An 11,607-nucleotide genomic window follows, 5' to 3' on the forward strand; every position below is an offset into this window, starting at 1 on the left:
GAAGGACAGAGTGTCCTGGTAACATTTAGAGTGGATGCTCTAGCCTGTTTCTCTGAACAGCTTCTGAATAATGAAAAAACTAATGTTGACATATTGTCTTCAGCAAGAGACATGTGCCTTATATTTTAATAGTTGATTCAGATTTAGACTCAGTTTCTGTCGTTGATAAAAGCCTGAATATTTATTTTATTTTTTATTTTTGATTTATTTTTATTTTTTTAGGTGAGGCAACCCTTGGTCGACCTCACAGATTGCAAGGACCTTGTCAGTTTACAGTCTCTTTTTTTTTTTTATTGTTTACGCCTGCAGCACCTAGTCTTCGTAGGTGGTCTCCCATCCAAGAACTAACCAGGCCCGACCCTGCTGAGCTTCTGAGATCAGATGGGATCGGGCTTGTTCAGGGTGGCATGGCCGTAGACAAAAGCCTGAATATTTAAACACTAGCTCCATTAGAAAAATTTCAGTGCTCTCAGAATGCTGAATGTCTGAAATTGGGTTTTGTGTAAAAGAAGCTCATTCAATCTTTCGTCTTCTTTCATATTTCATCTTCTTTCTTTGCTTTTAGAAGTAAAAACAGTTAAATGAGAACTGTGCATTCAGAAAAGCATCTTTGACCTCCATTCTTTTTTTTTTTTTTTTTTTGGAAACCGTCATTAAAAGATAAGAGTTTTCATTTTTCAAATTTTTATATTTTATCTCTGGTTCTGAGATTAGACATTTGCATCTATAAGGAAGTCAGAATTGCCTTTGAGGGAGGGAGATTCTTGGCAGTGATCGGGTTTCCAAGTTCCAAGGTTTTGTGGCATGTTCTGGTCACCTTCACGTGGGAGAGGTCATGGAGAAGGGGCCTCGCCTTATGGGTGGTCAGAAGTAGCATGTGTGTGGAAAGACATGTTTTTCTTTCCATTTTCTATTATTCAGAATTTAAAAGCTGTGATTTAACAGTTTTGTTTCTGCATTGCTTTTGTGCTTTGCTTTTTTCATCCACAACCCTCACTGACCCAGTCTGCTCCTCATCTATCTGTCCACTTCTGTCTCACTCCGGCTTTTCTCTAGACCATGATAGTGTCTCCCCAGCCTTTTCTGCTCTCTCACTATCCCTTAAACAAGAACCTAGACCTTTTGTATATTATCAAGGGTTTAATTTCAATCCACCTGAGAAACAAAAGGTAATAGGAATACAGGGAAGGTACAAATCTTTACCACGCTGGTGTCTGCTCTGTAGTTCTCCTGTCCCTTCTAAAATGCAAACCAAAAGTCCCATTGAACTTTTTCGTGCATGGAGCACTCCCACTCTCCTGAAGGGACACTGGGCCCACCTGCCCTTTCCTTCAACAAGGTTCTTCCCAGCACCCTAGGTTTCCCAGCACCCTGAGGAGCTATCTCTGAATTTACAAGGCTTTCTGAGAAGTTGTACCATGCAGCAGAGTTTCTGGTCCACAGAGGAAAAGGCATTTTTTCAGTGTCCAGCTAACCCCATTACCTAATGAGTCTCTCTCTGAAAGGCTAGAATGTTCTATTCAATGTGTTTACTAAAATATATGTAGCCACTTAGGTTGTATTCTACTTTATAGTTCCCTTTGGATTTCTTTCAAAGGTATTATGTGATAAGACATTGATTTACATAGGTATTTCCTATTTTAAGACTTTAATAATTAAAAGTAAATTACCATAGTTAAGGTATTTTGATGATAAAAATAGTCATCTAAATAGTTTATCAATATTTTATTAAGTTAATAAATCATTGTAAAATTGTTTAAAGTAATATCTTGAAATAGTTTAAAATAAAAATAAAACAGCTTATTAAATATTTCTAAATATTTAAAATTAATAATACTTTAATTTCTACTTTAAGTGGAAAATATTCTTAAAATATGCTTAAAAGAAAAATGAAAATAAGAAAAACACATCAATTAGTTACTTTCCAAGAACAAATAAACAAGGAGCAATTGATTGGAAGCTGAATTAATTGCATTGGACAAGAGCTTAGCCTTCATCTAGCGTAGTATAATTTTCTTATGAACCCATTTTAGCTTTTATGAGACCAGAAAAGGTGTGTGTGTATATGTGTGTGTGTGTGTGTGTGTAGGATAAGTCTTTTTTTGGTATGAAAATTTTAGAACAACTGAACTGATATAAGTCAGAAATCTCAAATATTCTTTGAATAGTTTTCAGAGCACTTTTAGAGACATTTGAATTATAAGGAATAACATAGGACAGGTAAGAAGAATGGAGATCCATAATAATTTCTAGAATAATCAAATTTAAGCACCGTAAATGGACCAGGTTGTGTTACAGCCACTTATGTTTTAAAGATGTGAAAACTGAGGCCTAGTAAGTTTTGGTGATCTACAGTCCCAGTTACTGTCAGATCACGCTCTAGTTTAGATTTATCCCAGAGTAAGGTCGCTCCTAGTCTAGTACTTTTCCCTAAATTAATTTATGCTTTTCTGTACATTTAGCCATCTAATATGCAGAATTCCCAAGAAAATATTTGAGGCTTTCAGGATTGCATCTTGATTTATTTACAGTGTTTTTGAGTATATCTCTTTGTATAGTTTTCTCATTGGTTGCTCTGTATATTACAGTACACCTTTGTGATTTATTATACTCCATTGATATCAACATTTTACCACTTTGAAGTGTGGAAGCCTTACTTCCATTTAGGTCTCTTTACTTTCCCCACTTTTAAATATCATTGTCTTGACTATCGGGAGGTGTAATGGTGTTTGTTTCAATCATCTAATGTGTTCTGTAAAAGTCATGAGAAGGATCATCTATTGTTAGTAGCCATATTTCTGTTTCTTTTGTTGTTCTTCCTTTTCTGATGCTCCAAGATTCCTTCTTTTATAATTTCCTTTCTGTTTGAAAGCTTTTAAAGGTAACTCTGCTAACAAATTCTGTTAGTTTTCCTACATCTGAGGATGTCTTTATTTTCCCTTAATTCCTGGATGATAGTTTTGCTGGATATGGAATCCAAAGATGACAGCCCCTTTTTTTTCAGCACTTGGAAAATGTGCCACTTTCTTCTGGCCTCTATGGTTTTGGATGGGAAATTTGCTTTTATTTGAATGTCTCTTATTGGTAATGAGTCACTTCTTTCTGGATGTTGTCAAGATTTTTCGTCTTTTTCGCTTCAGTTCTCAAAACTTAATTATGAAATATCTTGGTGTGGATTTCTTTGGGTTTATCCTTTTTGAGTTATACAGTTTCTTGAATCTGTAGGTTTATATATATATATATATTTTGCCAGATTTGGGAATTTTAAACAATTGTTTCTTCTAACATTTTTCTAAACTCACTCTCTTTGTTCTTATTCTGGTACTCTGATGACATGTTATGAATGTTGGTCCTTTTGTTACTGTCTCACTGTCCCTGATGCTCTGGTTTTTTTTTTTTTTTTTTTTTTTTAGTCTATTTCTCTCTGTTGTTCAGAATGAGTAGATTCTATTGATTTATCTTCAAGCTCATTGGTATCTGTCCTATTGATATTGAACTCACTGTTTCTTTTTGTTGTTGCATATTTTTATAATTTTCATTTGGTTATTTTTTTATAACTTCTACTTCTTTGCTGCTATGTTTCCGTTTTTCATTTGTTCTAAAGAATTTGCAATTGTATGTTAAAGTATTTTTATGGTGGTTGCTTTAAAATCGTCGTAAATAATTCTAACACGATCCACCTTAGTGTTAGCATCAGTTCATTCTTTTTACTCAATCAAATAGTAATTGTCCAGTTTTTGATATAATGGGCGATTTTCATTGTATCCTAGACATTTTGGCCATTGTATTAGGAGACTTGGGGTCTTATTTAAATGTTTTCTTTTAGCAGGTAGTTGTCTCACTTAGATTTAGCACACCAATTCTGTCCTAATTTTGTAGGCTGTGCTTCCAATAACACATTTTCAGAGACTTTGTAGTGTTATTTTGGTCTGCTTGGTTTATCTGGTGCTACTAGGGATCCCACTGGTCCCTGCTAGTGCTGCCTGAGAGGGTGGATGAGTTTCCTTGGTATAGCTCTCTAGTGCCTCAGGTGAGGATAGGGGCAGGAATTCATTGGCCAGTGAGGCCAGGTAGGCTTTCTGGCACTCGTGCTATGATCCTCATTTCCTCCCGCTTCCACCAGACTGCAGAGAAGGAGAACACTTCCCAGATGAGGCCATTTTTGAGTGTGTCAGGATCCCCTTTGTTGGTGCTGCCAGCTTCCTATTACCTCTCATTGTAGGAAGGGAGTCTTAGGCCCGATGAGTAAGGAGAATGATTTCCCTGGCCACTTACTGTCAGTGGCGTTCCCATCCATCCCCCTTGCCAGTGCAGCTGGCTAGCTTGGTGTGTTGGTGGGACTCCCATGTGATCTGCGAAGAGAGTGAGCCTACCTAAGCTACCTTCTATTGCAAGCTTTGGAGTCTGGAAAAATCTGGGCTTAGCTGCCTTCTTCTGTTAGGTTGTGGATCGCAGGACCGGTCAGTCCTGGGGTTTCTAGCCAGTTCACCTTCCTCTTTCTGCATTTCAGAGTTCTCTTTGGTTTCCTCTTGTATCTTTTCTAGGGTTTGTATTTGTCCTTAGCTGGGAGGATCAGGGAGAAAGCAGTCTATATACTATCTTATATGGACCAGAAGTCTTGTTCAGGAGCTTTTAGAAGGGGAGAGTGAAAACCCTTAAGACTACCCATAATAGAAAAAATGAATTTGGTCAGTGGCTTTTTTTTTTTTTTTAGTAGAAAGTACTCTATTCATGTTTCTACTTATCATATTCCCTGTGAACAAAACCAGAACACAATCTACCTTCTCTCTCTTCCCCCTTCCTTCCTCCACCTTTATAATCATGCTGTCACCATAGGCTTCTATGAATGGAAGTCCTGTCCTTGAGAATGCAGAAGAAGAGTTAAATTAAAGCCTCAGATTTGGTTTGCCTCTCTTGTGGGAAAGTGAGTCAAGAAATACTCTATCCTTAGGCCACTACTTCTCTCTTTACCTTCCTCCTAATTGCCTCTTGTCAACCTCACCAAGCTTAACTTCCCAAGACTGGGGAATGGGCTTTTAAAGACAATCAAATCTTGTACATCAAACTCAAAAAGGGAAGGAAACTTAAGTGTAAATACCATCTGGCTTTATTTACTCATCATCTCTTTCAGATACAGTTGAGTAGATGTAGGCTTTTACTCTAAAGAGCAGTTTATAGGAACAGACTGAAGAAAAGACTTTAAAATTTTTTTTTGAATGATAATTGGGTTTAATTAACTTGTCACTAATTGTTCTGTAACCGAAGATGCCCCAGTCCTTGGCACACATGAACAGAAATCTAAAAAAAAAAGTACAGAGTAGTTACTGGTGAAGATTTTGGATGAGGGTTCAAATAACCAAATTTTCCTTTCATTTTTAAGGGAAATAACAACAACAACAACAAAAAATTAAAGGAGTAAAAGAAAAGTAAAGAAGTTGTAAATAGAACCACTGTAGTCTGAATGTGTTCCACCCAGATTCATATGTTAAAACCTAACCTCTAAGGTGATGGTATTAGGAGGTGTGACCTTGGGAGAGGTACTTAGGTCATGAAGATGAAGCCCTCATGAATGGATTAGTATCCTTATAAAAGAGACTAGAGTTCCCTAGCTCCTTCTGCCATGAGAAGATACAACCAGAAGTTGTCAATCTGCACCCCAGAAGATGTCCTTCACTAAAACCTTATCATACTGGCACCCTGATCTTGGACTTCCAGTCTCTAGAGTCATGAGACATAAATTGTTGTTTATAAGCCACCCATTCTGTGACATTTTGTTACAGCAACCCAAAAGAACTATGACAATAACTGGAAACATTTACAAATGAAATTCTCATATTCTAAGAAAAATCCAAAGATTAAGAAGTGAACGAATTTCCTCATTTGTTGGGTGTTAAAAATGTAAGTTTATACTAGTGATCTCAACAGGGTCGGGGAGGCATGGGGTGAGTCATGAAAACTATAACTTTAAAAGTCGAAGAACTTGATTCTGCTTTAGATTAATTTATGTGTGAATGGAAATGCTATAAAATGTTCTCGGAAAATACTTGCAGCATAGAATAAAATCACAATTTTCTAGGGCTTGGGTGGGGGGGGTCTATCTTAAATCATTTTAGGTGTGAATTATTTGTTGCTTTAAATTTTCATTTTAATACTGGAGTAGTGAGAAAATGGCCCACCAAGGAAATCCATTTCCTTCTCCCTGGAACCTGTGAATATATCACCTCACATGGCAATAGAGACTTTGCAAATATGATAAGTTGAGGACCTTGAGATGGGGAGATTTTGCTGGATTGTTGGTTTTGGAGGTGGAGGAAGGATCCATGGGTCAAGGAACACAGATGTCCTCTAAAAGTTGGAAAAGTCATGGAAACGGGTTCTCCCCTCGAGTATCCAGAATGAAATCCAGCTTTGCCAACTCATCTGACCCCCAGAATTATAATAAATTTGTTATATTTTGAGCCACTAAATTTGTGACAGTCTATTTTGGCAGCACTAGAAAACTAATACAAATACCTAGGTTATTTTTAAGGATGTTGCTGTTCATGTCATTTTCCTTTCTATATAAAAGCATTATCTAGACCACTAATTCCCCTTGCCCCAAACCCCCGAGGACATTTGGCAGTGTCTGGAGACATTTTTGATTTTCATGATTAGGTGTACTACTGGGATCTGGTGGGTAAAGGGCAGGGATGCTGTTAAACATCTAGGATGGAAATACCATCCCTCCCTCCCCCAACCTCCCACCACAAGAAAACATCATCCTGTCTAAAATGTCTTAGTGCCCAGGTTGAGAAATCCTAAACTAGGTTGATTTGCATTTTTATTTTAATTTGTCTCAAGGTAGTTTTTGGTTTCCTATTTGATTTCCTCTTTGATCCATTGGCTGTTTAGAAGCATGTTGTTTAATCTCCACATGTTTGTATTTTTCCATTTTTCCCCCGTAATTGATTTCTAGTTTCATTTTATTGTGGTCAGAAAACATGCTTGATATATTTTCAATCTTGAATTTATTGAGGCTTGTTTCATGGCCTTCTTTGTGATCTGTCCTGGAAAATGTTTCATGTGCACATGAGAAAAAGTGTAACCTGCAGTTTGGGGATGAAATATCTGTAAATGTCCATCAAGCCAAACTGGTCGAAGGTGGCATTCAAGGCTGTTATTTCCTTATTAATTTTCTGTCTGGATGATCTATCCATTGAAATACGTAGTGTAGTAAAGTCCCCAACTAGTATAGTATACTGTTAATTTCTGCCTTTATGTTCATTAACGTTTGTTTTACATCTTTAGGTGGTCCTACGTTGGATGTGTAGATATTTACAATTGTTATATCCTCCTCTTGGATTGGCCTTTAAAATTATGTCATATACTTCTTCGTCTCTTTTTACGTTCTTTGTTTTGAAGTCCGTTTTGTCCGATATCAGAGCATTGCTACCCCAGCTTTCTTTTTATCCCTATTTTCATGGCAGATCTTCCTTTATCCCTTCACTTTCAGTCTGTGTGTGTCTGTTGATCTGAAGTGACTCTCTTGTAAGCAGCATATTGATGAGTTGTTTTTTTAACCATATGGTTTCACTTATATGTGGAATCTAAAAACAAAACAAAAACAGACTCATAGAAACAGTGACCAAAGGGATGATTACCCGTTGAGAGGCGGGTGGGGGATGGGTGGAAAAAGAAAGAGGAATATAGTAAATAGCATTGTGAAACATTTGCACAGTGACAGATGATCACTAGAATTAGTGGGATGATCACATTGTAAGCTATAAAAATGTTGAATCACTATATTGTATACCTGAAACGAATACAACCAATAGAAGTGCCAAATGGCATTAATTCTCCAATATCATAGTTCTGCAATTCTGAAGCTACTAGGCAAAGTCAAACAGACTATTTTTCTTTTTTAATTCCTGAAAGCACTAGTAGAACTGGAAAAAAAGAATTTGGTCCAGAAATTTTGGTGTAGATTGCCTAGAATTGTAAGCAAAATGTTGTTTTAGGACATTTTTTCTCCTCTGAGGATAGAGCTATGGTTTTCATTGGACTTTCAGAGGGGTAAAAGTCACAGAAATGATTAAGAACCCCCAGACTTTTCAACTTCTGAAATATATATTCGAAGGCCAGTGAGAATAGGACTTGCCTAAAACTATGAGTCTAAGTAGGATTTCTTGAATCCTGTCTTTCCTCATGAAATGTTTTCTTCTTCCAAAAATGCCATGATTGAGAATTTTATGTCACCCCTATGAAATAATCCCAAAGTGACGAAAATTCAACATCAGTAGTGTAGAGACGATATCATTGACAAGAATAGTGTGGATGTCCTCTTAGTTAAAAAACAAAACATCGAAGAGCTCCTTTTAGTCCATACCCAGTTCCTTTTCTTTCTGCTTGCCCTCAGTGTTCTCCCCATCTTTCTAGAATTCATTCTCCAGTATTCTTTTTTTGTTCCACCTTGTGTCTTCTTATCCTCAGAGAAAGCGTGGTGGGGATGTTCTTATTTGAAGAACACAGGTGCAAAAAAAAAAAAAAAAAAAAGCTATGTGATATTCCGTTATCAGATAAACCAATGGCACACATGCACAGGTTTCTCCCTGTATGATCTGTTTATAGTTTTTTTAAGCACCAAAGCATGTTGTAGTTTTTATTAAATACATTCATTATTATAATTGACTCATATGAATTAAAGCTGAAAGAGCTACAGTGATGCCTGTCGTCTACCTTGCTTCTGCTTCTGACCACAGTACTTTTTTTAACCAATTATCTATTTCAAAGGACACACATTATTCCCTTTCTGTACCCATTTCCTTCATTATTTATTTTATCTTATTTTTATTATTTCTGTGCCCCCACCTCCCTCCCGATTGGCAACCATCGGATTATGTTCTATTTCTATGGGTCTGTTTCTGTTTCGTTTTGGTTTCTTTAGATTCCACATATGAGTTAAATCATACAGTATTTGTCTTTCACTGTCTGACCTACTTCACTTAGTATAATACTCTCTAGGTCCTCTGTTTTGATCGATAGGAGCTTTGTCCATATGCTAAGAGGATTGGGAGATGGGAAGGCAGGATGCGGAAAAACAAATTTCCTACCTAAACATATTCATATATGTTACTGATCCTCACCCCCAACTTTTAAGCTATGCTTAAGTATATTGTGTATTTGTTAAACGTTCATGCATTACTTGATTTTTCAGAAGTCTTCCATCTAGCAACCTCACTGTTGTTATACTATTATAATAATAATAGTTGCATCTTATTGGAAGTTTTCAGTTGCGTACTGTTCCATCTTATACTATCCATGTTATTATACTATTCTTGGTGATTCTTCACCTTTTTTTTTCCTTTTACCTACTTAAGTATAGATTACTTTCCAAATTGGACCATGGAAAACAATGGGGAATAAAAAAATCGAATACTTAAGAACAAACTACAAAATTAGTTGTCACTTGGTAATTAGACTAAAGAACTAAATTTCACATTCTGAGATGCCTTGTAAATGTTTCAAGTGTGGGTTGCCCCTGATAAATTCAACTAGGCATTATAAAAGATATAATGTAAAAACGCATTTAAAAGATATAATTGTACCTTACAACTGAACATAGTTAAAATAAAAAGACCACAAAAGACTGGAAGAAATAGCACATGTCTGAAAAATAAAAGTTTACTAAAAGGAAGCTATTTGTAGTATTTTTGAAAAATGAGAGCCCTAGAAAGTATCAGCAGAGTTTAAAATATTAAGTAGTATTAAGACTAAATTACAAATTAGACTTGAAACTCTTCATTCACATCATATCCCTGGATTAAATCGAGAAAGTCCATTTCTCTCTCTACTCTAAACTGGAAGCAGACATTCTGCTTGGAGCTAGCTGAAGGTAGGCAAATGAATCAACACAGCTTGTATCTTCCTTAACAAATTGTTTTCTGTCTGTAAGCTTGATCTGATTAAGACCTTTGATTAAGAACTCTGTACGAAACGGGCGGTTACGTAAATGTGGCAAGAGAAGCAAGAGAAATGTCCAGGACGATCCTGATTCCCTTCCCATTCCTTACAAAGAAAACTTGAAGCCCCTCTTGACTTTGTTTGGTTCTGTATTGTTGCTACTCTGTTTCTTAGGAAAATTATTTTTTTTGTTTTGTGTGTGTGTGCGTGTGTGTGTGTGTGTGTGTGTGTGTGTGTTTTCCTCTTTAGCCAAAACTAGGCTGTGATGGAATTTTCTCAGCACTGGCTCTTTCCCAGCAGCCCGTTTTCAGGAGGGTGGGGCCCGGGCTCAATCCCACAGAGGTGGCTGGAATGCATCCAGTGCCTATCACCCCCTCTCGATCACCCCAACTCGGTGCTTACGCTACCTCATAAGTCCCCACCGTCCGTTCCTAAGCTGTAACCTGTGAAATGCAGAAATGCACAGCCTGTGTCCATTCCCTGAAGAAGTTTCCTGGCCGCCTTATCTGTTGTCCTCAGACATCTGAGCTGGCTCAGTCCCTGTCATTAAAAACAAGTCAGTCTCATCCAGTTTCTCAGCTCTGGAGATCTGGTCTCTGCCTCTGGTCCTGGCCTGGGCGACTCAGTCCTGCCTTTCTTGACTGTGGGGCACACCCTGCCAAGTGGCCAGGCCCCAGCATCTGTGCTAGAGAAACTTGTAGCCAGCTGCCCAGAAACTCCACGGGCTCTGCCTGGGCTGTGGGCAGCTGCTCCGGTACCACAGCTCTGAGCATGCTCGGAGTACAGCATCACCACTCCGCTGTGTCCGGGCTCTCCAAAGCCAGAACACTTTCATCCGTTTTCAGAATGCCAGAGCAGCATGGAGCAGGCTGAAGCAGCCCGTCACTCTTTAAAAAGCATTTCCCCGCCGCCTGCAGCATAGTAAAATCAAGGATTATTTAAACTTTTATTAATTTCTCTGTTACCTCAAATCTTTTTAAAGATGAGATAGGGTCTAAAAGTAAGAAACTAAAAGAAAACACTTATTTTTTACTCAAAGCAGAAAGGAGATTGACCCTGAAATTGGAGAGGTCGTCAAGAAATGCTGGCGGATACCTTCAGAAGTTTCTCACACTGAAGGATGGCCTGGCCTGGTGGGCACTCTGAGGCTAGGGCCATAGCAAGAAATACAGCATCCCAGTTTGCCATCTCTCTGTTGGGAGAACCAATAACAGTTCCCTCCAAATATTTACTTTTTTTTTTTTTTTAGATTTATTCCTTGGGTTTTTCCTGAAGAAAGAGGACAGAGGCAAAAATGAAGGGAGCCTATGAGGTGACCCTATGCTTTATATTCTACCTACGGTGTCTCATTCAGTCCTCATGATAGTGCTAAAAGAAATACAGCATCCCAGTTTGGCCTTTTCTCTGTTGGGAGAACCAATAACAGTTCACTCCAATTTTTACTTTTTTTTTTTTTTTTAGATTTATTCCTTGGGTTTTTCCTGAAGGAAGAGGACAGAGGCAAAAATGAAGGGAGCCTATGAGGTGACCCTATGCTTTATATTCTACCTACGGTGTCTCATTCAGTCCTCACGATAGTGCTAAAAATAGATTATATCCCCATTTAACAGAAAAGAAGATTGAGGCTCAACAAAATTGAATAACTTGTCCAATGTCAATCAACTAGTA

The 11,607-nt window shown here is 37.6% G+C and overlaps 1 protein-coding gene and 1 pseudogene across 5 annotated transcripts in view; one reads left to right on the forward strand and one right to left on the reverse strand.

Annotated features, from left to right (window-relative positions):
- The window catches only part of LPAR1 (lysophosphatidic acid receptor 1), a 130,211-nt gene that overhangs the window by 102,424 nt on the left and 16,180 nt on the right, over positions 1-11,607 (forward strand). The gene's annotated exons all lie outside the window — the stretch shown is intronic.
- On the reverse strand, positions 301-419 carry LOC111742907 (annotated as a pseudogene).

Source organism: Pteropus vampyrus, unplaced genomic scaffold (assembly GCF_000151845.1).
Source record: "Pteropus vampyrus isolate Shadow unplaced genomic scaffold, Pvam_2.0 Scaffold103, whole genome shotgun sequence".
NCBI classification, from domain to species: Eukaryota; Metazoa; Chordata; class Mammalia; order Chiroptera; family Pteropodidae; genus Pteropus; species Pteropus vampyrus.